Here is a 12,141-nt window from a genome sequence, read left to right on the forward strand (position 1 = left end):
GTTGTATTAGTTATGGTAGCACTGGATGCTGAAACAACCACTAAACATAATAAAAGGCCATTTCTCACTTTCCGGAATAGGTGTTTCTGATGATAAGTAGGTGGCTCTCTTGCAAGTGGAGAGTAAAGGACCTGGGTTGCTTCCTTCTTATGGCCCCACCACCTTTAACACTCTGCTCTCCGGATGCTGTGGTCCTCTGCATTAGTCTGTAGAAGGGAAAGAGTTTGGAGGGTCTTATGTGGGAGGTTCTTAGGGATCAGATCTGGAAGTGGCATGCCTCACTTACACTCACATCTATTGGCCAGAACCCAGTCACATGGCTACAGCTGACAGAAAGGGAGGCTGGGAAATTTAGTCCTATGTGTGTAGCCAGGAAGAAGAGGAAAGGGTTTAGTTGCACAACAGCCAATGAAGAAGTAGGGAAGGCATTCCAATAGAGGGGGCAGCATAAATGAAGGGATGGAGGGCAGAAATGCTGAAGTGACAGAGGGAACCACAAGCCATTTGTGGTAGTCAGAAATGTTTGTGGAAAGCAGAGGTTATGGATGGAATGCCTATAGTATAGTGCCTAGCCTTAACAGTGACCTCCTCTAAACCCTGCCTTGCACAGGCTAGAGATGGTTGCAGCAATAAATTGGAGAAATGGATGAGGAGTTTGGGGTTGAAAGATGCAAACTATTACATTTAGAACAGAAAAACAATGAGGTCCTACTGTACAGCACAGGGAACTATATACAGTCTCTTGGGATAAAGCATGATGAAAGTATGAGAAAAAGAAGTGTTTATATAAGTATGACTGAGTCACTATGCTCTACAACAGAAATTTGTACAACATTGTAAATTGACTATAATTAAAAAAGAAAAAAGAAAAAGATACATGTACCCATATGTTCATTGCAGCACTATTCACAATAGCCAAGACATGAAAGCAACCTAAATATCCATCAACAGGTGAATGGATTAAGATATGGTATATATACACAATGGAATAAAATTCAGCCACAAAAAAAAGAACAAAATAATGCCATTTTTAGCAACATGGAAACACCTAGAGATTCTCATACTAAGTCCAGTAACTCAAAAAGAGAAAGACAGATACCGTATATCATTTATATGCGAAATCTAAAATATGGCACAAATGAACCTGTCTACAGAACAGAAACAGACCCACAGACATGGACAGCAGACTTGTGGTTGCCAATGGGAAGGAAGTGGGATTAACTGGGAGTTTGGGGTTAATAGAGGCAAACTATTACATTAAGAATGGATAGGCAATGCAGTCCTGCTGTATAGCACATGGAACTATGTCCAATCACTTGTTATGGAGCATGATGAAAGATAATAAGAGAAAGAGAATGTGTATAGATGCATGAGTGGGTCATTTTGCTATATAAAGAAATTGACAGAACAATGTAAAATCAACTATAATTAAAATTCTTAAATTTAAATTTAAAAAATTAAAAATAAAAAAAGACTGTGAAAGGGTACTGCAAGCAGAAATAAAGGGAGACCCTCAGGTTGACAGAAATAAATTTGAGCTTGAAATGAGATAATTGGTTTTAAAAATACTGAAATATCAGTTAATAAAATTATCCACAGGATATTTTGGTGAGTTAGATTTAAGAGAGAATTGAAAACTAAATATATGATTTAGAGAGTCATTCATATTAGATGACTGATAAAATCATGAAAATAGATACACTATCAAAGGAGAGGTATATCAGAAAAGGGATAATAAGTATTGCTGCCATTATAAGTCTGAGAAAAGCATGAGAAAAAATAGTAAAGCAGTTATAGAATAGGAGATAGGAAGAGAATTAGACAATGCAGGGTTATAGAATTTAAGGGAAGAGAGAACTTCAAGATTCAGAAAGTGGTCAAGGGTGTCAAATGCTGAAAAGAGGTTAGCGAGATACTTTTGAAAGCCCTAGTACTTTTTTATCCTATAATCTGCTATAGAAATGTTTCATATACTTGCTGATCTACTTCAAGAGGATTAAAAAAGGCTATGAATCATAGGTGAAAATTTTCTTAGTCAAAATAATCATATGTCCAGGAAAAAAGAAAGAAGGAGAGAAAGAAAGAAAAGAGAAAGGAAAAGAAAAGAGAATATAGCTACTAATGATAAAGAGATATTTTGTCTTTCCTCTGCCTTTGTACTATGCATGAGAGAGACAGACAGAACTGCAGCAGGAGCCAGAAGGAGCAAAGAAAAAGAGTACTGTTTCTTTTATGACATGGTTTTTATTCTACCGGTGTCTCTTTAAAAATAAAAAATCAACGAATAAATGTCCATTTAAATTGATCTTCTGTTGGACTATGCTATTGGTCTGACATATAAATTAGTGTTTCTTAGATTTAACTGTCCCTCTGGGACAAGACTGAGAAACAACAATAATATTTTATGGAGAGTGTCGAATAGCTTGCCTTTACAGCAATTCTTTTCTCTTTTTCTTTTTTTTTTTTTTCTTGGTGGGGTAAGATGCATGATACAGATCATTATAATCAGAAAGATAGTAATACTCATTTTGGACTGTGCTAAAGCAAATGTACTTGGTCACATGTTTTTGGAATTTAAGGACGACCATATTTTACAGAATAAGATCAAGTAAAAGTTCCGTCTACTCACTACCCTAAATCTGCCTTTATTAGTTGCAACCTTGAGAAAATCATTTTATCTTTTTAAGCCATTTTCCTCTTCTGTGAAATGGGAATGTTAATATCCTTATTAGTCCCAAAGTGACATGAGGATCAAACGAGATGATAAAAGTGAAAAGGTCCATTTAACTATGAAATGCCACATAAATGTTGTCATTATGAATCCTTTCTAGACCATAAATGTCAAGAAGGCAGAGAGCAGACCTATGTTCTTCCCATGTTACTTACATATGCCTGATGAAGTAAGAAATGAGTATTTTTTTAATTTAATTACCTCCTAAGAAGTATAATCATGGAAATAGTGGTATTTAAAAGCATCAATAAAATATATACTGAACCTCCAAATATAAAATTGTGAAAACAGTGTCAGGCTCAGTTTTCACAAGAATGAAAATCCAAAGGAGTTCCCATTGAGGTGCACTGAAATGGAATCTGACTAGTATCCATGAGGATGTGGGTTCGATTCCTGGCCTTGCTCAGTGGGTCGAGGATCTGGCATTGCTGTGAGCTGCGGTGTAGGTTGCAGACTTGGCTCGGATCCCACATTGCTGTGGCTATGCTGTAGGCTGGCAGCTGTAGCTCCAATTCAACTCCTAGCCTGGGAACTTCCATATGCCATAGATGCAGCTCTAAAAAAAAGCAAAAAAAAAAAAAAAAACCCAAATAAAAAAACAAAAACAAGAATGCAAATCCCTATCTGTGCATATGACACTGTGTGAACCAGTGAACATCTGTCCTGTATGCTGAAAGCTTTCCAAAGAAAGAGATAGTACAATTTTCACTGTGTTTCTTATTTCATGTCTAACAGTCTTTCTAACTATACCCCAAGCCAGAGACTGTTTATTAGTAAACCTGAAAAATATAGCTAGAAATACTCTATTCTGTGATAACACCCACAAAATAGAGTTTATAAAAATTCAACAAAAGACAGGAAATGAAGGACAGAAAATAGACTAAATGTGAAAACAGGAAGGCAATACCAAACAATGCGGAAGCAAAGAATAGTGGATGGACATATTTCTATTCACTGGAGTTCATGGAGACACTTTATTAAGATACCAGAAGCATGTCCAAATAAATTTGACCTCAGAATAAAAGCAATACTCTATACCATTAATTATTTCACTACAGTTTTTAACATGGAAATATTTACAAATGGTGGGGGCAGGTTAGTAATGGCCAGCTATTGAAAGGGAGAAGGGATACTGCAGTCAGTAAAGGGAACACACAGAATGCTGGACTATAACGTAAGACCTGCTCCCTCTCCCCTCTCCCCAAATTCCTCAAACAAATCTCCCAGGGATACCACTTTCAGTGGCCTGTATTTGAATATTGTTCTTGAGCATCAAATAACACCCACTTTAACTAATACTTTATTACCTGTTAATGATTTTTATTTCACGTCCACTCCCTTCAAACACTGGCATTTTAAGTGAACATGCAAATTAGAAATGGTGGAATGATCGGCAATTAAACTAATGGGGAAGAGGACACAGCTAAAGACCTGTTTTGTAGGGTATTTCCTACGGAACATGAATCTTAACCAGGCTTTATTCTCTGTGCTCCTATCAGCCAGTGTTCTCTTAGATACGGAAGGATGAATAGGGTATCATTCACGCTCCTGCCCAGTGGTGGAATGAGGCCATAGACATGGTATAGGTCAACCAGAGGGAGTCGGGTCACTAAAGCCAAGTCTCAAATATGCTGAGACAAGCACAAATCAACAGATGAGTCTTGATGCACATCATCAGGGCATGTGTATGAGACGTCCAGAAATGTGTACTACAGAGAACCTTCTAAAGACCAGAAGGCCTTCCTTCAGGGCATCATTCCTCTTTACAGCTTGGCATTTAAACTGAAACATAAATAAGAGACTTGGAGACCTGCCCTCAAGGTTGGTGAAACCCTGTCAGCTCCCAGGGCCAATGCTACTCAGGTATTCCAGTTCTCACACTGAAAAAGAGGGACCTGGAACACCTCTGTCTGCAACAACTCTCAGCTTGGATGGAGGGGAACAGCAGGACTGAAGTGAAGACTACCCCCACTTTAAGTCCTAAAGAGGGCTATTTATTTTCTCCCCCACCCCCGATGGCTATGGGGATTGAATTGAGAAGCCTTTGGGATTACATTTATGCTGCTTTCCTTTGGCCAAGCAAGTGATGGCTCTTGAAAAACAGGTGAACAAAATCAAAGATAGCATTGTCCACAACGGTATATTACATTCAGCATTATCTCCTATCCTCTCAAACTATAGAGATGATGAAATAAAAGAGCCTTTTCTTACCTTTTCCCCAACAGCTTTCTGAATAATAAATAATACAATAAAAAGATCATGTTTTCTTGTTCTCCCGATTTCATATGGATTTGACGCATATGCCTTTTATTGAGGGAAAGGGTGGAGGAAGCAGGAAAATAGTGAGTTGACGTGATTATTCTTGGGAGCAATATAAAATATGTTGGAATAGTACAATATTATTACGTGCATCAGAGACCATTCCAACATTATACACACACCTTTTAAATCAGGGTCAGGGTGAGGTAACGGAGGTAATGGTCACCTAAATAAACTCATAGGTCAGAGGTCACAGAACAAGGGGTAAAAACCTCTGTTGCTTACATGCAGTATTAGCATTCCGCCCTGGAACTCATGCAACAGACGCTTGTTCTAGTTCACAGGAGATTCAAAAAACTCCAGTTTTCTACTTTTGTTTTCATTGTGAGCATTTTGTGTAACAAAACTACACATTTATAATATATATTCTCTCCAGCAGTTCTTTTTCTCACAGATTTATCTCTGTTTTATTGATTTGTTGCATTTTGAATTATCTTTCAATCCCAGGAAAATTACTCCTTTTTTTTGTTTCTCACAAATTTCCCTTTTCCTCCCGCTTTGTTATTCATAAGCCTCCCCCTGCAGCCTGCTTCAAGAAATTGAGTTTTTAATGAGAAGCATTGCCTTTCTTCCCATAATATGAGAACACTACGGCAAAAAAAAATATTTTTGTCCACTTCTGAGATTGGTCAGGGGAAAAAAGGGGAGAAAGAGAGTGGGACAAAGGAGACTATTTCTGAGCAAGCAATCCTTCCCACTTACTCTGTCGTCCTGTCATGAGCTGCACATCAAACACAGTCCAGCCAAGTTAGACAAGCAAATACTAAGGAAGTTATGGATTCTTCTGGAAGTGTGTACTAATGATTCACTGTCTGACACTTTCAACTTTTCTCACGGAATCGGGTTTAAATCATTGACCTGGTATGGAGCTGTAGGGCAACATCCTGTCTTTTAGAAAGGTAGTAAAATAATGATGCCCAATATGTGGTGGTTTAAAAGTTTTAGCAAGCTGAAAAGGCTGGAGGTGCTGCCCTTATCCAAATACCATGCCAGGATGAGAAAAAAAAATGCCAATATGCTTCATATTATTGAGGCAGAGTGCTAACATATACCCTCTTACAAAATTCCTAGACTTACTCTAAGATGTGACAGGTTACAGCTGAATCAGTATTGGAAAACTATGGCTTTATTTATGAACATGAGTGAGGGGGTATGTGGTGGTAGGAAAGCAGGAGAGGAAAAAGGGTGAGAAAAAAATGTACTGACTGGAATCAGTAGGGTTTGTTTACTCAATATTAATTTCTTCCATCCCTTCTTAAGCAATTCAACTAGCATGTCTTCAAAAAAAATATTAGCTAGAAAACCACTTCTGGATTTAGTAATATTCAAATAATTAGAAATCTATCAGGGATTATGCTGAAGACTATGGGGCAGAATTAATTCTGAAGTTTATAAATCTTTCTCTCTCTCTCTCTCTCTCTCTCTCTCTCTCTATATATATATATATATATATATATATATATATATATATATATCTTTTCTAGGGCCATACCCATGGCATGTGGAGGTTCCCAGGCTAGGGGTTGAATCGGAGCTGTAGCCACCGGCCTACGCCAGAGCCACAGCAATGCCAGATCCAAGCTGTGTCGGCGACCTACACCACAGCTCACAGCAACGCCGGATCCTTAACCCACTGAGCAAGGCCAGAGACAAAACCTGCAACCTCATGGTTCCTACTCAGATTTGTTAACCACTGAGCCACAACAGGAACTCCCTATGATTTATATTTTATAATAATCTAATTGAATTCAAAGTACACTTATTGATTTTGTTTATGTACTTGATGTGTTGAGTAGAACAAAGGTAATTAAACCTTCTCTCTGAAACTTGACAACATGGGTAAAATTCAAGTGGTATCAGGTAAATGTCTTGAGTCCAATAAAGTATCAGGTAATTCCAAGGAATAAGATATTACATAGAATCAATGAATCAAAAGAGTTTTTCCAGAGTAAATGGTGATTGACATAGATTTTGTAAATGGATAACATTTTAGGGAGTGATGAAAGCAGAATCTCTGGCACCATTATGAGAGCAGAATAAACATTCACAAAATGCATGCCAAATGAATTAATCCACTTTAGACACATGTGAGTTATAGAGCTGGTAAAGGGTACAATCTTTCAGCTATAAGATAAAACATAAGGTATGAGGATCTAATGAAAAATATGGTGACTGTTGTTGATAACACTGCATTATGTAACTGAAACTTGCTGAGAGTAAATTTTGCTTTTACACACACAAAAAAAAAAATAATAAAAAAAAAACTTAGGTAACACGGATAAAATCGTTGAAAGACACATTATACCAAATCTGAAATAGAAAACCTGAATAATCCTATATCAAAGCAACTGGAACTGTGATTTTAAAACTTCCTGCAAAGAAAAAAATTCAGTCCCATATAAGTGCACCGGTGAAGTCAATTCAAAATTTAAGGAAACAGTTGATGTTATTCCTTCCTGTGGAACCTCTTTTTAAAAACAGAGAATAGAACAATGAAGTCAGTGTCAGTGGTTGGCTTGAATAATTCACCAGACAACACAATATTGAATAAAATAAAGCACTAGAAATGGTTAAAAATAAACGGTTACATAGAATGGTTGATTGCGGGGTTAGGGGAGAAGCAAATCGACTTCAAGAATATGGAGGGATAGAAGGTATACATGTCCTAGTGAGGATGAAGGAGACAAAAGTTATGGAGTATGTGGTAAAATCATGCATGGTTGTCAGAAAGAGCAATTTCAAATTTTAAGATCTTAGAACTATTATCAGTGATAATATAGTCCAAATTCTGATCACTGATGTGATGTTTATGAATGTCAGAGTAATTTTTAAGTTATCTAAAATAATGATGGAACAAAGTGAACAGGAAAATTAGGAAGGCAGTGCTAAGTTGGTATGGAATAAAGAAGGCTGTCCTCAGTTGTGTCTAGAGACAAGAACAAAGATGAAAAGGATATTCTGTTTCCTGGCCTTGTCTATCCTTTAAAGTAATTATTGCAAACCAGCCAGTGTTTTAGTCACAAACTTTGATCATGACATTTTAGCCTTACTATGAAGTTGGGAAATGAACCCAACTAGTATCCATGAGGACGTGGGTACAATCCCTGGCCTCACTCAGTGGGTTAAGGATCCATCATTGCCACAAGCTGGGGTACAGATTGTAGATGTGGCTCAGAGCTTGCGTTGCTGTGGTTGTGATATAGGCCAGGAGCTGTAGCTACAACTCAACCATTAGTGACTGGGTGGGAACTTCCATATGACACACCTGTGACCAAAAAAAAAAAAAAAGTCCATATCCTTGCCACTAAATCATCAGCCTCATCACACAAAAAAAATCTGAAAACCTGGTAGGATGATTAGCAAAGTATAGTACTATTTATTGAGTTCTTACTATATTCCATGGGAAGGGCAAAATATTTTACATATATCATTTTATGTGACATTCACAATAAACCAAAGAAGCCAATAGTACTTCCATTTTAGGGGAGAAAAGAATTCAATCTTAAAGAAGCTTTTGAAAATTTCAGGTAGCAAAGTTAGTGAACTGGGATTCGTATTAAGTTCTGTCTGCCTCTAAAAGCTACTATGCTTATACTCCTTAGATTGTGGCTGAGTTTCAATAAACAATGTGTCATTCAGCAAAGGGATAACCCACACATCTGGAGATAGAAACAGATATTAAGAATAATGCTAACCCTTTGAAATGATATTATGAAGAAAACCCAGGCTTTAATTAAAGCAAAAACAAGAAGAGAAAGACAAAAAAGGCTGGTGAGGGAAAAAGGTTGGGCACAGAAATACTGGCTCAGCATTGTGGAATGCACAGAGAAATATACCACAGGAGAACGGTTTGGGAAATTTTATCAGGGAATTCCATTCAGGTAGACACTGAGTACTTCTAAAAGGCTAATAATACTTTGGAGAGAAGAATGGCATATAGCATTGCCAGATGACTTGAATTCCATGAGACAATTGGGAATATGTCGCTATTCTCCAGGGCACAGCCTTTCCACTGAAAGTTGAGGAGTATTTCCAATATTCACGAAAGTCATTCTTGCCATTTTCCCCTAGCTGTCCCAAGCTGCAAAGAACAATTTAAGCTAGGGGGCGAATCAGAGCTGCAGCTGCTGACCTACACCACAGCCACAGCAACCTAGGATCCAAGCCACATCTGCAACCTACACCACAGCTCAGGGCAACGCCAGATCCTTAACACACCGAGCAAAGCCAGGAATCAAACCTGCATTCTCATGGATACTAGTCGAATTTGTTTCTGCTGAGGCACAATGTGAACTCCCCAAAGCACTTATTAACAGAGGCTAGAACAAGGTAATCAAGAAGCAACTGGCCCACTGGTTATGGTGTTTATGACTGCATGGGAACATTCCTAATGAAGAAAGGAATAAAAGGAGAATGGAAGGAAGAGCAGCTCCATGAAGCCATCACTTTGTTCTTGCAACTTATCTTGGGGTGTATTAAACTTCTATTTATTACAGAATTTATAAGAGTAATTTATCCATCAACCTATAAACATACTGGGATGTATAGCTCCTTAGCCCATCTAATCTTACTTCTTGGTTATAGCTACAGAAAGTCAAATATTTTAAGGCACTGCAGAAATCATTACCATTGTTTACTTACACTAAACTGATACAATCATCCAATGCAAAAAAATAAATGATCTAATTTAGTTACAAAAGTTAATTTCCCTGTAATTTTATAATATTCAAATACGTACAGATAAAAAATTCCTCAGAAATTAATAGCAATTAAATATATCAAGTTGAAAAATGTGATAATAACCTATTAGTGAACATGAATCTTTAATAACTCCATTAATGAACAATCAGCAATTTACTAGATTATTTTATTTTTTTATTTTCTATACTTCTATTTGTTCTAAAGTCACGACAGAATGGTAAAAAGAAATATAAGCCTCAGAGTTCCCATTGTGGCTCAATGGTTAACGAACCTGACAAGTAGCCATGAGGACGCGGGTTCAATCCTTGGCCTTTGGTCAGTGGGTTAAGGATCCAGCATTGCTATGGCTGTGGTATAGGCCAGCAGTTGCAGCTCTGGTTTGACCCCTTGGCCTGGGAACCTCTACATGCCGCAGGTGTGGCCCTAAAAATTGAGAAAAAGACCAAAAACAGAAAAAAAAAAAGAAATATAAGCCACATAATGTGAGCCAGAATTTTGAGTAATTTCATTAAAAGACAATTTTAATAAACATTATTGTATTTGTGTCAAAGAAGGCATATCTCCTTTAAGATGCAAACAGTTGTACCTAGGAGATAATGTTTCTCTATAGTTTTCCAGTCTAGTCACACAAAGAATTAACAGGAAGAAGCTAAATGACATTTTCCCAGTTTATGGGCTCAAGGCCATAATTTAAGGGGCTATGGATCTCACTACTCAGTGTCACTTAGTTCAGGCTAGATTCACAGGCAGGGTCAGCAAATACATGAATCCCTGGACATGCTATAAAGAGGCCTGCTACAGCCAGGGCAGACCTGGGTATGTTTTGGGTCTAAGTTCCCAGAGGGGGACTCAGGTCCTACTAGTCTCCATTTTTATAGAGCAAAAATAAGAGCAAGCTTTTAAGTGGAAGATAAATAATCTGAATTTCCATGTCTAAAAGGCTCCTGGAAACTGCTGGAGATGCTAACTGCCCAGATGCTGCAGAAAAAAAATCATCATAGCATTTAAAGATCTCTTCCTAACTGGCCTCCTCATAAGGTTCACACTTTATTTTTTTCCTTTCAGATGCCTTCAGGCCAGCTCTCCTTAATGCCCACTAAAGCTATCAGCAAACCTTCAGGCTCCTGCTTTCTCACCTCTCCTGCAGTCTCCTCATCCCTTCTGAAATGTTTTCACCTCCTTTTTCATCATCCTTGACCCTGCCTCTTCTTAAAGCCTTTCCTTAAAACTTTGGATCAAATTAACCACTGTTCTAAAACTTATAAAGTATGGACCTCGAAAGGGTCTTTAAAGTATAAATGTTTTTGCCCTTATAGAGTCATTTGTGTGATTCTCTTGGGGGTATCAAGGAAATTGTTTCAGGATGGCAGGAGAAGGAATTTGAAAGAAATTCTGAGCTGGCAAAATTGATAACTGAAATGCATGTCCATGGTTTTACTATGTAAAGCCTGCAGAACTCACAGTCTAAAATTATTAATAGAGAAAAAAAAATTCCAAATGTTTCATTTTTCCAGCATTATATCAAACTAAGAAGTATTGAGAGGGGTGCTGTCAGCAATATGATGCTGTCAGTACTATTATCTCAAACATGACAGCTCTACAACTCACATTTGTCTGAAGTGGATTAATTCATCCAGTGCGCATTTTGTGAGCATTATTCTGCTCCAGCAAGGTAGAGTCACAGAATGTGAGAGCTAGAAAGGACTCCAAGAATCGTCTCACACTCCCTGCCCCCATTATTTTTCTATAAAAATCACTGTGGGAGTGTGACAAGTAAAATATTTGTGTAACTTCTCATTTACTGCCATGTAATAGGTGAAAAAATAAACATGTTGATACTTATACCGTGCCTACACCACAGCCCACAGGCATTTTAAAAGTTTGAGAGCCAGCTAGAGTTGAAGATTTTACAACTGCAACTAAAGTTGCCTAACATTTTCTTCTTAACCTAGTTCATCTTCTCAGCACTTGATTATGGGGCAGAAGGCCTGACCACAGTGGTCACACCTGGCTATGTGTGGAAACTGGAAACTCATTACAGAGAATCTGTTTGACCTCAGGTTTTCCAGCTGGAAAATAGAGAAATGATACTTGTCCCCCAGAGTAGAGAAATCAGGAGGGACAGACTATAAATTTCAACATGCTTTACAAATATAGTAACATTAGTTCACTGTTCCTGCTCTTAGGCACTTTGTGAGGTAGATATACCAACAACTGCATTTTTACATGGATAAAGTGAATATTTCTGAGTTCCTTGAATAACACATTTCAACAACAGTGAAAATGAAAATGTTGGTTGTTCTTCTCCACTGAGGCTATGGTTCTAGTCACTTTCCCATGAAACTTCTGCCTATCAGTTCTTCAACATCCTTTTGTTTAACCTGATATAA

The sequence above is a fragment of the Sus scrofa genome, chromosome 3 (genome assembly GCF_000003025.6).
Source record: "Sus scrofa isolate TJ Tabasco breed Duroc chromosome 3, Sscrofa11.1, whole genome shotgun sequence".
NCBI classification, from domain to species: Eukaryota; Metazoa; Chordata; class Mammalia; order Artiodactyla; family Suidae; genus Sus; species Sus scrofa.